Source organism: Ursus arctos, unplaced genomic scaffold (genome assembly GCF_023065955.2).
Source record: "Ursus arctos isolate Adak ecotype North America unplaced genomic scaffold, UrsArc2.0 scaffold_4, whole genome shotgun sequence".
Classification (NCBI taxonomy): domain Eukaryota; kingdom Metazoa; phylum Chordata; class Mammalia; order Carnivora; family Ursidae; genus Ursus; species Ursus arctos.
This window is the reverse complement of record NW_026623056.1, coordinates 28,214,323-28,234,624: the sequence shown is the minus strand read 5'-3', so window position 1 is coordinate 28,234,624 and position 20,302 is coordinate 28,214,323. Positions and strand designations below refer to the sequence as shown.

The 20,302-nt window shown below is 40.6% G+C and overlaps 1 protein-coding gene across 3 annotated transcripts in view; it reads right to left on the bottom strand.

Moving 5' to 3' along the window:
• The window catches only part of ZNF148 (zinc finger protein 148), a 113,724-nt gene extending 101,993 nt beyond the window's left edge, over positions 1-11,731 (bottom strand). For 2 of the 3 annotated variants that reach the window (XM_026495338.4, XM_026495339.4), the window contains exon 1: positions 11,460-11,731. The gene's annotated coding sequence lies outside the window, so the exon portion shown is untranslated. The remainder of the gene's footprint in view (positions 1-11,459) is intronic. The other variant, XM_026495346.4, reaches the window with a different exon arrangement.
• Positions 11,732-20,302: the final 8,571 nt, after the last annotated feature.

The window sequence follows — 20,302 nt, the reverse complement described above, 5'->3', positions numbered from 1 at the left end:
GAGATTTAGAAACAAATCAAAACAAAACAAATAGTGTTTTTGGAATTGGCAATACAGCTCCTTTAGACATGTTCAATAAATGTTAACTACAACCAAGGCAGGAAAGCATATTTAGAACTGTGCATCTGGGATTTACCTCTATATAGTTATTAAGTGAAATGAGAAAACACAGCAACCAGCCTCCTAAGACCACTAAGAAATACATAAGATAAAAGTCGTTATAGATAAAAAAAGAAAAGAAAAAACTACAGAGGCCATTTTAGATTCCTTAGGACATCCCCTTCCTACCATCCACCCCATTCTTCCCACTTTTTACCTGAACCTCTTTATGTATACAAATTATCACCAGTTTTTTTTCTTTATGTATACAAATTATCACCACACACTGATGTGGTTTTGAGGAACTCATGTAGAGGTCAAAAGATTTCAGTATCTCTATTATGCTATTTTTTAAAATAATGTATGATGCACCATATCTTTATAACATCATGAGTGGCAAGGACTATCCTTATGTGCACAGAGAAGGAATAGGCTCCTGGCATTAGTTATTTCCTAGACAGCATTGTTTTCCCCATTATTTTCTCTGCTACAAGTTACTTAATTCTCCTCCTCTTCTTACTTTTATTCCTATTCAGGTCAACCCCAACCTCCTCATTCATTTCTGTTCTACCCTTTTACTATCTTCTATCAGCTTATCCATGTTCAACTGTCAACAAACTACCTAATGTCTTTTGCCTTTCATATTAGTATACCTCTACCTCATCTTTTTTTTCCTTGCATATGAATGGCTAGGATTTTGCAAGTATAATTTATAAAGAAATTTAAAGAACCGGTAAATGTTACAGATCTGTTTATCTCCATCCGCACACAAGTCAGATACTATCATCTCTTGCCTGGATTGCTATGACCACCCATTCATCTTATCTATGAAATTTCATAATTTCATCTAGCTTTCCTGGACAACCTATTTCTCTCATGACTTAGCTATCCATTCTCCTACTCCTTCAGCTTGCTAAAAGGACCAACTGCTCCTTGCTCCAAAGGGCCACTACTATTACCAAAAAAATCTCTTTGCAGTTTACATCACTCACTTAAACCATTCCACCTGCAACATCTACAAAGTTCCAGAATACCCTCCCCTCTTCCTTTCCAAAGACTTCAATTCTACTTTGTGCCACATTCAGCCATTATTCTCGGTAACTTCAACAATAACGCTGAAGTACTTTCTACACCCTGACCTTCCTCAACTCCTAAAACCTTCACCTGCACTTCAGCCACCCACACATATATAATGAAAACAGGTCATCAATTGGAAGTGCTGTACCACCAGGATTATAACTTCAGAGACCTTTTTTTTTTTTAACCACAACTACTTTATTTTATAGTTCTACACCTGCTCTTCACCTCCTCTTGGCTTCCCTAGTCTCCCCACACAATTTAAATCTGTCCATCAGCCATTTAATATTGCCCTCTCCGGAATATCATGACCTTCCTTATATTCACTATGCACCTTCCAAATGACAGACAATCTTCACCATCTGTTTTCTTCACACCCACACACTTGGTGTTAAGTACTACCAGAAAGCTATGAAGTCTTCCACAACTGATTTACTCTAAATGCAATTCTCTATCTCATTGACTAATCCAAGTCATTTTCATATTTAAATGTTTAAGCCCGTCAAAAACTCCATAAAATTCCTTCAAATCACACCTTCTCCACCTGTAATCAAATCCTCCTCATAGCTTCTAAAATGCTGTATCTTCACCCATCTGTTACTTCTTGCCTCCAGTTTTGGAAAAAGAGCTGTTCCTCCTTCTTAAAATAAACTTCTTAATACAATTCCTACATTCAATGTTTCCATATTCTCCCAACCCACTCAGCCCTTTACCCCCCTGCACTGTGGTCTCTGAACTGCTCTCCTGAAAACCAAAAAACAATTTTATGTACCAAACCATATGACCCACCACCCAAGTCCTCATCCCCTCTTTGGCAATGACACCTGAACTACCTCTTTGGTTTATGTCACTGTACCACATGATTCTACCGTGGTCTCTCTAGTTGCTGCTTCTATCTCCAACAAGTACTGTCCTCTTCTTAGCCCACATAGTGGGTATTTTCCCAGTTCCTTCTCTAATTCTCTCCCCTTTGGCATCTCATCCCTTAACACTGCTTCTACATCTTCATTCCTCATATGGATATCTACCCTCAGCTCCCAAAAATAATCTTTAAACCATCCCCGTCTGCTACAATCTAATTTATTCCTTAGGAACTAGAATATATAATGATTTCTTGTTACCTATATTCTTCAATCATTGCTTCAATTAATACCTCAATTATCAGTCCAAATAATTCCATTGCCATTAGCACCCTACCAAATCCAGAATTAGTAGCTTCAATTATCAATTCTAGGTACATATTCCCAAATCTCTATTAGACCTCCTTCCTCAGCTGAATCCAGTATTTCTAACTCTAGCTAAATAATTCCCCTTGCCTACTTCCACCGGTGCCCCACACACTGGTCATGTGTCTTAAAACCAAAGTAATCATTCTTCCCTACCAAAATAGTTCTGCTAACTGATCCAATAATTTTTATTAATGGCACTACCATTCTCAAGTTACCCAAGAAAAGCCCCAGAGTTTCCCTTTTCTTTTTTTCTTTTCCTCCAGTTTCCCAAAAGTCTTTTCCCATCCCTTCAATTTTTTCTTCTATTTATCTCATTTCTTTTATTCCCACTCCCACCACTGCAACTTAGGCTCTCAATACTTCACACTGTTGTCATAGCCTTCTGACTTGTCTCCTAGTCACTAGGTTCTCTTCATTGCAAAAACAAAACGTAACAAAAACAGGTACCACATACGTATTCTTAAATCACCTCATTTCCCCACTCAAAAACTCATCAATGGTTCCCCACTGCATACTGAGTCAAGTTGAAAGTCCTTAGACTTCCAAAAAATAGAAACTAGCCAACAGTCCAAGAATCGTGAAATAAACACATACACTGTGATACGTTCATAATGGAATCCCATGGAGAAATGAAAAAGAATGAACTGCTATACACATCATGGATGAATCTCACAGACATATGTTGAGCATAAGAAACCAGACACAGATGTATGATTCCACTAATAAGAAATTCAAAAACATAAAACTCCTCTGTTGTGATAGAGATCAGCTGACCCTTGTACAAGGCAAAGGCTGCGGAGCCAACCTCTCCCCACAGTGGTCGAAAATCCAGGCATAACTTTTGACTCCCAAAAACTTTACCAATAGCCTACTGTTGACCAGAAGCCTTACCAATAACAAACTGTAGATTAACACATATTCTGTACGTTACATGTAATATATACTGCATTCTTACAATAAAGTAAGCTAGAGAAAAGAAAATGTTAAGAAAATCATAAAGAGAGGGGCGCCTGGGTGGCTCAGTGGTTAAGCATCTGCCTTCGGCTCAGGGCCTGATCCCAGAGTCCTGGGATCGAGCCCCACATCGGGCTCCCTGCTCCGCTGGGAAGCCTGCTTCTTCCTCTCCCACTCCCCCTGCTTGTGTTCCCTCTCTCGCTGGCTGTCTCTGTCAAATAAATAAATAAAATCTTAAAAAAAAAAAAAAGAAAGAAAATCATAAAGAACACAGTACTATAACGTAATTATCAAAAAAAATTCCACTTGTAAGTGGATCTGTGCAATTCAAACCCATGTTGTTCAAGGGTCACTGTAATTACTTTTTGTTGAACGGGACATCAACTTGAAGGTGACAAATGAGGGAGCCTTTTGGCGTGCTGGAAATGTTGAACTGGATGTAGTTACATAAATGTCTACCTACAAAAATTCACTGACCTGTAACCTTAAGATTTGAGCACTTTATGTACATAAAGTAATATTGCAATAAATAAATTTTTAAAAACCCCTTTAGTCTAGATTTTTAGATGCTTCCTCTACTTTACAGCCTTATTTTCCTCCATTCATAACATAAACCCTAAACACATCTAGAACTTTTCTGTCACTCATATCATACTCCCTCTTTTTGGAATACCAACCCTCAGCATCTTCTACTATAATCCTATTCATCCTTCAAAGCCTAAGCCACACACCAACTTCTCTACAAAGTCGAACCTGCCATAGTACTTCTGTCATAGACAGATGTGTACACATTTTTGTCCCTGGATAAACTCCTAAAGAAAATGAACTGTGTCATATATAAACATGTATCCTTCACACTGCCTACCATGGAACAGTTGCTCACAGTAAGTATACAAAAATATTCCCTGAAGAAATGTTTGCAGTCCCTTAAAGGCACCCTCTAATCTCACCCCTCCTTCTCAAACCTATCCATTACTGTCTCCACTTGCCATTCATTCCTCAGTTTACATATTTAATCATTCAACAAATAATTGACGACCTACTATATGTAAGAAACTGCAACTACTTACCCTAATGTACCCCACTAAACCACCCCAACATGTATTCCAGTTTCAGTTGCTGCCTCTGAATCTTAGCACAGCTCTAAATTTCCAGTCATCCTCCCCTCCCTGGTGAGCCAGGAGCCCAATGAGGGACTCGATCCCAGGACCCCAGGATCATGACCTGAGCTGAAGGCAGACGCTTAACCGACTGAGCCACCCAGGCGTCCCAATAATTATTAGTTTCTTGATGAGAAAATGGAGTCGCAGAAAGGAAGTAATTCTCTCCATAATCATAGCACAGGTAAAACAGAAGAGCTAAGACTAAAACCCAGCTTCTGTTTGCTTACTAAGCACAACACTACATCGTATCAAACACAAACTACTTAGCTTAGCTTTCAAGGCTATCCATTTTCTACCCAACCCCACTGACTCTTCCTACCTTTTACCGTATTGTGCCCTATTCATGAACTCTGTGTTTCAAACTACAAGTTGTGATAGATTATTTAGTTAGTCATGAAATCAGTTTATGAGTGACAGCCATCTTTTTTTGCCAAACAGAACAGAATGGAAAACATATGAGTGCATCCAACATGGTAAGGGATATGGTTATTGGAGCTTTTTGTTTTATACATATATACAAACATTCAAATATGCATATACTAGCTGAAGACGTGACATGTATTTCTTACTGTGGATCACAGTAAAAAAAAAAAAAAAAAATTAAACACTAACTCACTATTCCCCACATATCCTTGGCTTCTCACCTCCAAGTCTTTGCTTTTGCTAATCCCTCAGATTGGAATGCTCTCTTTCCAGTAATTTCTACCAGTCAGAATCCTATCCATCCCTTCAAAGACTAGCTAAAAAGCCACTTGCATGCCATTAAATGTAGTCCCAGGTTTCCCCCTAGTTAAATGTTTTTTCCTACTTTTTAACTTCAGTAACATTGTTTTTCTTAAGATACGTTGATCACAGTGTAGTTATTTGTGCACAAATTCAGCTCCACTACTAGAATATAAATCCCAAAGGATTTATTCCTGACTACATCTAACAATGCTTTTACATATAACAAATGTTCATTATCTGTTGACTAAAGAGAACTCACTCCATCATTTTCTGAAAACTGTTATAAATCCACATCATAAATAATTTCTGCTACATTCTAAACTTCGGTTTACTATTATCCTTCAAATTGTCTTACCATCTTCCTCCCCAAAATAACCATTCCAAATAATCCTCTACACTTTCAATCTTCTCTTGCTTTCCGCTAAACATAACCTATCATATATCAATAATCTTTTTCTTCTTTCAGAATCATACTTTCTGTGGGATGACACCTTTCCTTCTCCATCTGGTTATCTTCCACTTTACTCCTAGTTCTCTAGCATTCATAGTAATAGACCCTATATTCTTTAAACAGATTCTTCTTTCATTTTCTCTTCAACTAGCCTTCCTCAATTATTTCAATTCAGATTATAGTATACATATTTCTGTCAGCCCCAATAAATCCTTTGCAGAAAATAGGCAGGTTATGAATAAACTGAAACAATCAGAAATATAAAGATCATTTAGAGCTTCCAAATTATCTGATACTTTCTCATTCATTCATTTATTCAACAAGAATGTGTCTACTAGACATATGCCCTCAATTCTCTGACTATTCCATTCTGTAATTCAGAAAGCAGCTTTGAGAAAAGCACGCAGGAAAATGCCAGGATAGCAGAGCCAAGTTGACTCATGCTCTTCACTCACAGAGACCAAGTAATTTGTGGGGTACAGGCTCATAAAAGGAAAAACTAAAAGTTACACTAGACATAGATGGAAACAGACCCCCCCCCCATTGTTCCAGGGAGCTCAAAATCTACCCAGCAAAGGAGAATTTGAAGAGGAACAAACCAGTAGGAGTAGCTAAAATGAAATAGGCAGAAAGCATTCAGACAAAAATAGATCCAGACTCTAGGTTCATTCTAGGGCTGCAAGAGAAATTTGGAGCAATTTAGTTCCTCTCCTGAGATCCCTAAGGAATCCTTTCAAATACCTAGCTAAAGTATGGTACACTTAAATCCTTTCCCCAAACCTTAGCCAATATTCATTTCTCCGTTCCCTGAACTCCTACAGCATTTACTGTCCATAAAACCCATTTAGGATCTTAATCATAAAGTATCTTGTTCACAGTAATCAAAGTGTTTGTTAACAAATACACCCAGAATTTATTTACATATTAAAATCAGTGATGTCCTAGGGGGTCTGGGTGGCTCAGCTGGTTAAAATCAGTGAGGCCCTCTTTAAAATAGTTACCTTGGGAGGCTACCACTTACCCATTTATTCACTCCATCCATCCAACCATCTGATGCACTTAACCAACATTTATCTAGTGTTCAACTACGTACAAGAGAAGTTATCATTACTGTTCAACATATTTCCAACTTCATTGCGGGGAGTGTTTTCCAAAGTCAACCAAGAAAACCATTCCTATTTCTGTGACTAACTGAATTTAAACCAAAACTATGCTTTATTCACTCTATTTTCTATTGACGGATATTCAGCATTTCTAAAAATCGAATCTTCCAAACTAAAAAGATTTGTCACCAATGAGACTATTCAGAATATTATGCCTCGTATTATTTGTAACTCTGCCATTCTGAAGGGATTATGAACTCTTATTAGGATAGGGACCATGTTTAACCCACCTTTACAAGCCCAGTCCCCCAAAAGCACACAATAGGTACTTAATAAATAGATAAATTGTACAGAATGTGCTGGAGGCTTAGAAGGGAATTCAGAAAAGGTGATCCAAAAAAGTTCTGAATACTACTACTGAAAATGACTACCAAAATATAAAAATTCTCATCTGGAGATATACTTTTGATATTTGTTTTTAAAAATCAACTTTCTGAAATCTTACACTGTTACTAAATTACTTCGTAACTGTCTTTCTTTCCCTAAAAAAATATAAATACTATAAATTGCTTGAGGAAGAAATTTCACCTAACGCTTTTTTACTATCATGCCAAAAAGGAATTAAATCAGACAGATTCTTAAAACAGCTAAAAATCTCTAAGCAGTCATTTAGGTAAGAAAACCCAAATTAAACCAACCAACTCCAGATCCAGATTTAAAATTTACGCAGACTGGGGTGTCTGGGTGGCTCAGTCGGTTAAGTGTCCAACTCTTGATTTCAGCTCAGGTCATGATCTCAGGGTCATGAGATTGAGCTCCAAGTGAAGCCTGCTTAAGATTATCTCTCTGCCTCTCCCTCTGTTCCCCCTCCCCGACACACCCCCCCTGCTCATGCTCTAATAATAATAATAATAATAATAATAATAATAATAATAATAATATACTCAGCTTAAACTAGGCTCAGATTAGAAGAAACCTTTGGTCCCACCCCTTTAGTGTTTTAGCAAGACTGTTCCAGTCCCATTCTAATCAATTCTGTCTTCTTCCCTTAAATCCACAGGCTTCACCAGTCAGATATCCCTTTTGTCCCTCACTCCCAAACACACACACACACACACACAATTTTTGTCTACAGTACTCCCATGGTACTCAGCAATTTGACACAGTCCCACTATTATCATTGACAGTGAACACTACTTTCTATCAGTCATTCAACAGGTAATTTATTAAGCACTTAAATATCAAACTGTTTTGAGTTTCCCCGGAGATTAAAGAAAGTCTTGGCTCCAGAGTAGGTTCAGTCTAGCCACCCTTTGCAAAACAAAGAGAGAATAATTCCCATAAGCAAATACAAGATTTAGCAGTATATAATCTGCATGTGAATGCTGATCTTATTCAAAGTAAAGATTCTCAAGAGGTGAGGTTACTTAAACAAGACTTCTGGAAAAAGGGAGCAAGTTTGTTCTTTCTATTCTCCCCATCTGTCTACTGACTTGGTGATGTTTAACCTCATACACAAATTACAAAACTCAGTATTTTACAAATCAATCCTAATATATGAGCAGCATACTTTTTTCCACCACATTCCCACCATATTAGTGACTTAAATATGCAAATTTCCTTGTAACTGCCACAAACCTCAGCCTCACCACTGTAAATTTAAATCTTCTCCACATCAACTATATCCAAATATCCTCAGAATTCTTTACCCTTTCTTCACCCTCCTACAAATTTATCACCACCTCCATCATACCTGACCTTCATCCTCCTCCCCATTTTATCACATTTCCCCATCCCTCCTTCCCTCCACAAAACAGAAACACATTATCCACAACAACTCATTCCTTCCTAAAAACTCCTATAAGAATTACCACAGAAGCCTGGAAAGAACAGTCAAGGGTCCTTTTAATCCATTCCCAGATTCCCCACTCTAAAACTCTCCAGAAGACTGTCAAAGAACACTGCACAATTGACCTGGTAACTAATTCCAAGATGAACAACTATCATTGCCAAGCAACTCCTCCTCATCTCTAACCAGAAACCCTTATGCTGCAGAGATGTTGTTTCCCACAACCTAGTGTTTCTTACAGGTCCATCCATTAAGCCTCCCTCTACCTTCTCACCCAGTCTATTTCCAGTCTAATTTTAAATGCTTTCTCTTTAAGCATATTATTTTAAGATATAAAGACAGCTAAAAAAGCTAAAATAATAACTATCAAAGGTTTTGAAAGGAGGAGAATGGGGATAATGCCAGTGACACAAATCCTTTCCATTCATAGAAGTCTTTCTGACTCCTTCATAAAGTCATTTTAAACAATCAAGAAATAACAGTACATGTATATTACTTGCAGACCTGAAGACAAACATGATAACTACAAAAATTAATGCTTACAAGTAGTAGCCTCTGGAAAGTGGGACTACAATGGACAGGTGAGACAGGGGCTATTGCTTTTCATTATAAGCTCCCTCAGGACAATTTTACTTTTTAATTATATACATGTGTTATTTCATACAATTTAAAAGGGAAGAAAAATAATGACATACTATATTTAAGTCCATTAAACCTACAAAAATTAAGTAATAATATACAGTGCAGGTGAGGGGAAAGAAAACAGACTCTCTCATTCTGTGATGACAATAAAAATGGGTATATCCTACCATGTAATATACTGAAGCCCTTGAAAAGAAAGCGTAAATCTAAGTGTACTGACATAAAAAGTTTTCCAAATTAAAAAAAAAAAATCCTGGATTATTTCCATTAAAAAATTTTTAATAAAAACCCCTCTCATTTCTAATGCTAAATTCTCACCCCCCCCTTAAGATATATTTGCTAAACAAATGAATGACTGAATTTTCCCATCCCTCTCCCAAATTTCTTTCCATCTTCCCCATTCATCCCTCCACCCTCTACTTCCATAAAAAGATTTTTTATACTAACCTCTCCTCAGTTGAATTAATATTACAATGTAATGTGTACCTTGTAATATTCTTTCTTAATAATAAAAAGTGAATAATTTTCAGGTAAATCTTAAGAGTATGGTTCTAGCCTACATTTCCCTCTTGAAAATCTGGTCTGGTGGGAGCTCATCAAATCCAACAGGCCTTGATTCACTTCCTGATATGAAAATGCTATAGTCCCTCTAACCTGGCTCTAGAATCATCCAGTCTTTTCAAGTTCCCCTAGACCTCAAGTCAACCAGTCCTGACCTCCTTGCAACCTAAGACCAAAACAGATATTCTAGATCCTCCATTCTGCAGGCCCACATTTTGCAGGCTGATGCATTTTCTTCAATACCACAATGCCTCAGTGAGAGTATACATTCAGGAACCGTGAATAGCAGAAGATCTCCCACCAGCCCCAGAGTTATGGAACCAATCCCGTCAGACTAATTTGAGCTCCAAATGGAGCCTCCAAAGAAAGGCCACTGTGCATGGACTCCCCCCACCATTAATTATAACCCTGTGTACTGCAACCAGGGTGAATAATATGGCATCAGTTCTCCTGGACCAGATAAGCTGGGCAGTGGAGAAGAAAACCGCCAAGTCAAGTAATTTCCATTCCAGCATTAGTGCTCACCCGGCCTCTAGTAAATGACAATACTTCAAATTTGCTAAAATCTAAACTCATGGCTTAGGGAATCCCTGTAGGCCAGGCGTTTTCTTACCGTCTGTTTCAGAAATTATCATATTCATTGGTGCAGGTCTAAAAGGTCTCAGACCAAAACTACAGACTAAGGTCTAATTCTCACTGACCCCAACCACTGCGGGACCGCACTTACCAGATGTCATCTACAGAAGAGCCCAAACAGGTTCAGAACTAGGCCATCCTGGCCCATCTGGAATAACTCTTTAGTCCTTGAGCCAACATTTATTAATTCTACTACATCTGTCTATTCTATCATGCATTCTCTTCATAGTCGTTAGTATTTAGCACTTCTCTGGCTTCAAACGCGATCCTTTCTATTCGCGGAAACTCCTTGTATCCCTTCTTTCCTTTCCTTTAGAAACGCTTCAGTTCTTTCCATAACGAAACACCTAACGTATCTGCACAATGAACGCCCCCCCGGACTCCGCAAGACTCCTCCACAGCCACCCTCTGCATTCCTCCACCTATCCGGCATCTTTCCCTCCGGCCTCTCTCTGCCTGCACACACTCCCACTACGTTTCCCGCAAGGATTCCCTTTTCTCCAACCCTACCCTTCCCTTCTCCCGAAGAACACACTCTGGCAGCAACAGTGACTGAGGCCTGCGGTGCATAAAGCACTGCACCAGGCACGACCGACAGAGAACTGGTGTCTCCCTAGCCTTTTCACACCCACACCCAGCACCCTCCGGCCTCCCCCTGCAAACCTCCCACCTCCTTCCCAACCTCTGACACCCGCCTCAGGCCTCGGAGGCCGCCTTCTCGCCTCCGCCACCCCCGTCATTATCCTTTCTCAACCCCCCAACCCACCATCCGCGCCCTGCTTCCTCCCGTTCCCCAGCCAGCTCCTGCGCTTCCCTCGGCCTCGGCCGCTCCCCTGGCCACCCCCAGCCTCGCCACGGCTCACTCCCCCCGGGGTCAGGCCGTTACCACCGCGCGCTCCCCCCGCGCGCCGCCCCCTCCCCCTCCCCCGCCCTCCCCCGGGCCCGGGCCTTCCAGGCCCAGCGCTTTACCGCGGGCGGGCGCCGAGTCGCGCGGTCACCGACTGCAAGCGGCGGCAGCTCCAACCTTTCTAGGGGCCTTGAGAGGAGGGGAAGGGGGGAGGGGAGAGAACTTTTGCTGTGGCAGCTTCGGCAACAGCTCCCACCCCTGCGCCTTTCTCCTCTTCCTCCCCCTCCTCCTCCTCCTCTTCCTCCTTCTCTTCCTCCTCCCAGAGCAGTCGAGACGCAGACATGCCGCGGCTAGAGCGCCGCCGCGGTCGCCGCCACTGCCGGCGCGGTGCATTGTGGGAAGCCTCGCACACGGGAAGCGCTCCGCGGCGCCCGCCCTCCCTGGCCCGGGGACCAGGCTGGGAAGACCCAGCGTGGCTTCGATTCCGGCGCCTGCGTGTCACTGGCCCAGCGTGGCCGGGGAAGCTGGCCCCGAGCCGCGGGTCCCCCGGGCTGGGCCTGGGGGAAAGCAATTTGAGAAATATCGGTCCTGAGGAAGTCTCTGACAGGGGGTCAAGCCTTCAGCAGTCATCAGTGCCTAGCGCCCTGAGACGTGGAGGAGTCGGGGGTCGGGTGCGTTTCAGGCCCCGGGAAAAGGAAGTGGCGGGGACCCAGGTGAAGGACCTATCTACCAGAATCTCCTGGCTTTTTCGTTTCTCCTCTCTTACTTGCCCTCTCCCCGAACACCTCCAGTCGTTGACCTCTATCACCCCAAATGCCATCCTTTCCGGAAACAGCACTCCTGGGCCCTTGAAACCAGCAAACCCTGTTAGTGTCTGCAAACTGAGAAGCAGGTATGAGTATAAAGACTCTGTTCCTGGACCCTGTTGCGCAAGGTCTTACAGGTTTCTCCCTCTCGCTTCACCTGGGGCCCAAACCTAGCTCTTTATGGTAAAGACTTGGGAATGATCTGTACCGAGCTAGAATAAGCACAGTTGTTTCATCCCTTGGAGGCCCTTTAAGTCACCTTAGCCAAATTGTGACCTCTTTTTAAGGGTGCCTTCATTCAACTGACATTTATTAGACGCCTTGAGGTGCCCATACTGCCATGGTTTACAATTACTCATCTTTGTGACCCTATCCTAGCACACGGTCAGCCAGTAACGTAAACGATGCTCAGTGAATGTTGAGTGATTATGAGCATCAGAAACTTACCATGGGATGAAACACCATCACGATTTCTTCATAATAGTCTGGAGATTTATTTAGCATCTCTCTGCAATACTTAAACATAACCTCAAGGGGAGAGGGAAAGGAAAAAAGTTACACTGTCTATATAACCATTTCTGGAGTTCTCCTTCCCTTGTCCACGCCCACCTTCCCACCCCTTGCCAACTGAATGTTCATTTGAATAGTGCTTTTTGGCAAAACTCCAAACTCCCGCATTATGCACTTGCGATGGCACTGAATTAGAATAGTGTCTGCAAAGTTAATGTTCCCCTAGGCATTAACCTTAGTAAATCGTGATGCCTGTTTAGAAATAGCTAAGGCCCAGAGGTTCAGCTTAATTTAGACACAGGTAACTAAGAAGAGCACGGATAAGCCACAGTTCCACAATCAACTCTCCATGTGCTTTCTTCATTAGAAAACATACATTTTAATAAGATGACAGTGCATAATCTGAATGCTAATTGCAACAAAACAGTGATACAAGGTAGAGCAAGAGACACTTATCTGGAGGACAGCCTTCTGGCAACTTCTAGCATCTGCAATGGCATCAAATTCTGTTGTTAAAATGTAAAACACCTCTGGCAGCAAAAAAACAGTCTCTGAATGTTAGGTAATAGGAAAACTAATAACTGAAAAGGATTGAAGACCTGGCGATTCCACTCGGTGGGTTAGAATTGATTGGTTTGCCTAGGAATAGATGTAGTTTTCTGCACCGTAACAGGAACAATAGAGAAACAACTGCCTAACAAGGGCGAACTAATGAGCAGCATAGAGGTAATGACATCAGGAGTGATGATGGGGACCAAGTTTAAGGCTTTTGTAGGTTAAACTTCTGGAAATATTTCTTAGCCCCAATTTGCTTCTCAACGTTCCTCTTACCTCGCCAAATGCCAGCCCTAGGCATTCAGCATACTTTCCTTTCTTTCTCTTTCTTTTTTTTTTTAAGATTTTTTGTTTATTTATTTGACAGAGACAGCCAGCGAGAGAGGGAACACAAGCAGGGGGAGTGGGAGAGGAAGAAGCAGGCTCCCAGCGGAGGAGCCCGACGTGGGGCTCGATCCCAGAACGCCGGGATCACGCCCTGAGCCGAAGGCAGACGCTTAACGACTGAGCCACCCAGGCGCCCCCTTTTTTTTTTTTTTTAACTTTTGTTTTGAAATAATTACAGACTCACAAGAAGGTGCAAAAATAGTAGAGTAACATTTACCCTTCACCCAGCCTCCCCCAATAGTGACATCTTATAAAGTTCTAGTAAGATGTCAAACCGAGGAAATCGACAATGTATTATTACCTCTAACTAGACTACAGAACTTAGTTTTTACCATTTTCTTTAAGCCTGCATTTGTGTATGTGTCTTATTCCATGTACAGATTTGTGTAACCACCACAACCAAGATCTAGAACTGTTCCATCACCACAAAAGAACTCCCTCATGCTACCATCTTGTACTCACAAGTCCACCTCCCCTTCCAGCCCCCCTATTCCATCCCTGTCCCCTAGCAACCACTAATCTGTTTGTCATCTCTATAGTTTTGTCATTTCAAGGACATTATATAAATGGAATCATACAGCATATAACCTTTGAGAATGGTGTTTTTACCTAAACATAATACCCTTGAGGACCAGCCAGATTGTTGCGGGTATCAAACATTCATTCCTTTCTATTGCTGACTAGTACTCTATTGTATGTACCAGGGTTTGTTCATTCATTCCCCAGGTGAGGTACAGTTGGGTTGTTTCCAATTTTTTTGCCATTACAAATAAAACTGGTATGAACATTTGTGTACCGGTTTTTGTGTAAACAGGTTTTCATTTTCCCAGCATAAATGCCTTGAGAGTATGATTGTTGGGTTGTGTGGTAAGTGTGTATTTAATTTTTTTAAGAAACTGCCAAACTATTTCCCACAGTAGCTGTATCATTTTACATTCCCACTAACAGTGTATGAGAGATCCAGTTTCTCCCCATCCTCATCAGGGCTTTGTATTATCATATTTTTTTTGTTTTAACTATTTTAATAGGTATGTAGTTCTCTGTCCCCAAAATTGGCTCCTGAACAGGATGCAAGGCGTTTCTGTAACTCCTACTTTCCTTGGTATGCTTTTAAACAAGCTCACAGGCCCCTTTTGTTGAAGGATTTCATCACATATCACTGTAGAGAAACACAACTCTCATGGGTAAATTATAAAATTTCTTGAAATATTAAGCTTATATAGCATATGTCTCTTTTTGACACCCTTTTTGAGATAGCTCCAGGAACATCTGTTAAGTGGGCCTAGGAATTTCTTTTGGGAGATGATCTACATTAGACTAAGCTGCTCAGGATAGAGTCCACAGGTGGCAAACTTCAATGCCCAACCAGCCAAGCAGGTAACATGAATAGATGAAGCAGTCCAGATGCAAAGACGATTGACAGTGGGAGGGACTTTGAAGAGCCAGAGAGCTCAAGCCAATCTGAAGGGCACAGCCACTACTCATTTCCAGCTGATTATTTCCAAGTGGGAATGTGAAGATCAGGAAATTAAGAAAAATCCAGAACCTGAATTTTGGGGTGAACGCTCCCAAATATCAATACTGGCAACTAATACCACTTCTTTAAAACAGGAAAACTGACAAAACATGTCTGTGGGGTGGATTCAGCATACAGTCATCATTCTATCTTGCCTGATATGGACTAATCCAGAGAGGGCTGACAGCACTGCTCTGATGGGGGATTGATTCTCAGTGCCTCCAGGGCCTTTTTCCTTTCCTTTGGTTCTGGAATGGGTCCTCTTCAGTCTTGTGCCTCTGGCTTCTTTAGGAGAGGAATGTACCGTCTCTTGTCCCCAAAGACTTCACCAGGTCTTCAAAACCTTCTATACCTACCATCTTGCAAGTTTCCTGGACTTCTCAGGCTCAGGAGTACATGGAAGTACTATCTTCTCTACCCATGTGGTTGCCTGCAGCATGAGCTATTTGTCAAGGCTGCTTCTACCTAAAGGGGAAACTTGGCTTCTGTTTGCAAATCTCCAAATCCATAGCCTTGTCAGAGATTGGTCCACAGGAACCTGCCCCCCGCTACACCTTGTCATACCTACTAGACACAGGAAAACATGGCTTCTTCTGTTCCCATGGGCCATCTTTTCCTCAGACACCTCCCCCTGAGTTCCTGCCTCAGAACTGAAGGGCACTTCCAGATTATTGATGTATTGTAAAACTAATGACCAAGATACGGAAACAATTGCCCATCAACAGATGAATAAAGAAAACATGGTATGTATATGCAATAGAATATTTTTTCAGCCTTTAAAAGGAAGGATTTGTGACAATATGGATGAACCTAGAGGACATTGTACTAAATGAAATAAGCCAATCACAGAAAGACAGATACCGCATGATCCCACCTATATCAGATATTTAAAATAGTCTCACTGAAGCAAAAAATACAATAGTGGTTTGCCAGGGGCTTGGGAGCAAGGGAAATAGGGAGTTGCTATTCAATGGGCATAAAGTTTCAGTTATGCAAGATGAATAAGTTCTAGAAATCTGCCGTACAATATCATGCCTGTAATTAATAAGGTATTGTGCACTTCAGAATTTGTTTTCTTAACAAATCTCGTGTTAAATGTTCTTACTACAAAAAAAAAAAAGAAAAAGAAAGAAGAAAGAAAGAAAGAAAGAAAGAAAGAAAGAAAGAAAGAAAGAAAGAAAGAAAGAAAGAAAGACAAGGAAATTCTGAGAGGTGTTGGATATGTCTACCGTATTGACTGTGGTGATAGCACCAGGGTTTGCATATGTTCCAACTCAGCAAATGGCACTCATTAAATATGGGCGGTTCTTTGTATATTAATCATATTTCAACAAAGCTATTTTTTAAAATTTAAAAACATAAAAAATGGCCTACTCTCTCCTACTTAGGATATAGAGTTTAAATAATAAATTCCTGAGTTGAGGAAGACAAGCAGCTCTCCCCCGCCTTGGAGCATCTGTACTGAGTGGCACTAACTTTCATCAGCAGGGAGATAACTATAGTTTGGAGGGAATCGAGAGAAGACGTCGGTGAAAAGTCAAGATGCAAAAGAACATAAGAATGAATGAAAATAAGGCCTCATAGCAGAATCATATTGGTGGGAAAGGAAAAAATAAAATAAAATAAAGCAACATCATGAGGATAATATCCTATTAGGACCTAGAGGTTAGCCTGGTGGTTAAGTCCACAGCTGCAACTAAACCCTCCTGGGTTTGAATCCTGCCTCTACCATTTACTAGCTTTGCCACCTTAGTTACTTTACTTCTCTGTGCTGTCAAGAGCGCCATCTAGAAAAGGAGACTAATAATAGTAACTTCATCTTAGGGTTGTTAAGAACAGCAATTATTAATACACGTATTTAGAACAATTCCTGGCACATCGTTAAATGTTCTGTGTGGTGCAGATACAGATGGTCCCTGACTTCCAATTGCTTGGCTTATGATTTTTCGACCTAATGGTGGAGCAAAAGCAGTATGTATTCAGTAGAAACCAAACTTTCCCCAGGGCTAGCGGTGCGGAGTGTGATGCTCTCTCGTGATGCTGGGCAGTGGCTCCTGGTCAAGCACAAGACCAGAAGAGGGAATAACAGGTACACTTACAAAGTTCTGCACCCATACAACCATTCTGCTTTTGACTTTCACTACAGCACTCAATAAATCACATGAGATATTCAACATCTTATTACAAAATAGGCGGTCGTGCTACATGGTTTTGCCCAACTGTAGACTAATGGAAGTGTTCCAAGCACATTTAAGGTAGGCTAAGCTATGATGTTCAGTACGTTGGGTACATTAAATGCACTTGTGATTTATGATCAACTTACAAAGGGTGTATCAGGACCTAATCCCATCGTAAACTGAGGAAGACCAGTGTTATTACCTGTTCTCATCATTGTTGTCATCACGGTTAAAAAGGACTTAAGGATGGTGCCGAACCAAATTTCCTAAAAACAAAATTTAATAGGGGAAAAAGTCAGTTCCTACAAGTGGATTGAGGCAAGGGAAAAAAGAAACTATACAAGTACCCAAAAAAATGATTTAAGTGGAAAAGTATTTTACAGAATGTTTAGCATGGGGAATAAAAAGGTTATGTGATAGCTAGATGGAGCTAGGAAAAAACTAAGCAAGTAAGCGGCAGAGAAAATATGTAACATTATCCAAAAGATTTATTTCTGAGCATAATCTTTGCCTGAATAATTTTACATGTAAGGCTGATGAAATTGGTCTATTGTGAAGATGCTTGCTATTTTCTACTCAGTAAATACTAATCAAGTTCCTGCCTCTTCTCTCTCAAAGTTTAAGCAGAATGAAGACAAGTTAACTAGTCATATATATTAAAGTGGTGGGTTTTCATAAAAAAGAAAGAATGGCAATTCAAAATTTTTATTATTCTAGAGCTTTCAAAGATTTCATACATTTGCTTACTGCCAGATAGTGCAATATAATGCCTGGATGAATTTTTCTTTCTTGTTCTTACTATTTTCTTATAATTTAAATAAAAAGCACGTCAGAATTTTGGACTTCCCAGAAAATATTAAAACAACCCCATTGCTAGACCCTGTTCCCTGGAAGGCCTATGCGGTAGAGTGTAGACCCTTTCCTGCGCTGCACTGTATACGTGATACTGTAAACATACTATAATGATAATGTCTCACATGGAAACAGGAGGAAACACTGGTTCAGCAGCAAGCTGTAGTTTTTAAAAATGTTTTTAAATTTGAAGGAGAAAAAAAAGGCTTTTTCCCCAAAGTAGCATGTGTGAACCTACAACACCCTGACCTCTTTCTCTCCTCCTTGACTGTATGAATAACCCTGAGATCACCTCTCAGAACTGGTTTTCAGGGCGCCTGGGTGGCTCAGTCGGTTGAGTATCGGACTTGGTTTCTGCTCAAGGTCATGATCTCAGGGTCGGGAGGTGAAGCTGGGCTCCTCGCTCAGTGCAAAGTCGGCTTGAGATTCTTTCCCTCCCCCTCCCCCTCTGCCCCTCCTCCTGCGCTATACACACACAAGCCTGTGCTCTCTCCCTCTCTCTCTCTCTTTCAAATAAATAAATAAATAAAATCTTTAAAAAAAAAAAAAGATCTGGTTTTAGCCTTTAGCTGCCGCAACTTGGCTGCCACACGTGTATATACATACGACGTTGTACATTGCACATACCCTTGGGTCCCCACAGTCTGGTCCCCTGCCCAGCTACCCCTTTATGGTATGACAAGTTCACAAGTTGGTGACCTACAAGAAGTGAGACACAGCCATTTAATCTCTTGCCAGACTTTGCCCCTCTTGGTGCAATGCTGTAGAGGTCTCTGTAAAAAGTCCCTTCTGTCTCAGCAGCCAATCAACTTATAGTTTGTTGTTATTGTTGTTTCTGGGTTTTTGTTTTCTTTTCTTTTCTTTCTAAACGAAGTGTGAAAAAGGTCTCGGTTCAGTTGAAGTTCCTGATGAAAAAGCACAACTGAGATTTTTTCAGTGATAAAATCTGCATTATTTGTATTTCAAACAATATAGCTAAAACTTAGTGTAAATTCCTCCTATTTCCTCTTTTGGGGGCTTAATGAATATCATTTACTCAGCATAAAATCTTTATACTGTATGTTCCATGTGTTAAGAATAAGTGTACATTAAAAAAAAAAAACCTACCCTGTTGCTAAACAATTGTGGAGACCAACGCAAAGAAGGAGTTCATTTCCCCAAAAGATGACCATTTTTCTACCTATCGATGTTCACTATAAACATTTATTACAAACCCACATGCAAGGCTCAACAAAAGAGGTACGAGAGGTGCAGGGTTGCACTGAAGTTCATCAGCTCTGCAATAACTGCGGTTTGAAGGAATTCAGAGGAAGATACGCGTGAAAGTCAAGAGCACAAGAACACAAGAATGAAACACTGGGCTGGAGGCTGAGTTACCTTTTCGTTCACCACCTCATATTGCATAAAGTCAACCATTTTACACTTTCCAAAGAAAATCATATAGCTAAATAAGCTTCATTCTTCCCTTATGAAAAAAAGGGGGAAGGGGAGAGCTCAGAAATCAGCCGATTTGGGGTTTAGTTTTATTCGTAGGAAGACGTTTCAGTGTCACAGCTAAAGTCATTATCTGCTTAGCCTCAGGCCCAATATCATGTGAATCTGCCTGTGTGCTCCCCAGACCTCTAGCACGGACAGACACGGCATCCGAAAACCTGGAATCCAAAGAAAGGGCTCCTAGCCAATTGGGGACTGTTAATATTTGGGGCGTTTTATTTCGAAAGCCAGGGATGTATGCAGTATATTGGGAAAGTTCCTTTTTTTTTGTTTGTTTTTTAATGTTTTGGTTGCTTACAAGATTAAAAATGATTTATTTGGAAGTCCCATTTATACCAAATACCACAGTCCCTGAGATGCCAGATAGTAGAGCCATTACAGAAAAGAAAAAGTCTTTGAGAAGAATTTAGTTGTTGTAAAACCTTTATTATCTATGGCACACATTGTTGTAAGAAACATTGTTACTATCAGTCTTAAAAATTGCATAGGTTGTAGAATCTCAGCAATTAGGGATAATGGCGTTATTATCCGTGCTTTTTGAAAGTTCACGTTACACCACTTCACTTTTATGAAAGACCTTCATTAGTACCTGTTTTCGGTGACCAAAAGAAATCCGAAGGGGATTTTCACTTTTACCAAAAAAGGCAAAAAGCAAAGAGTATTCAGTG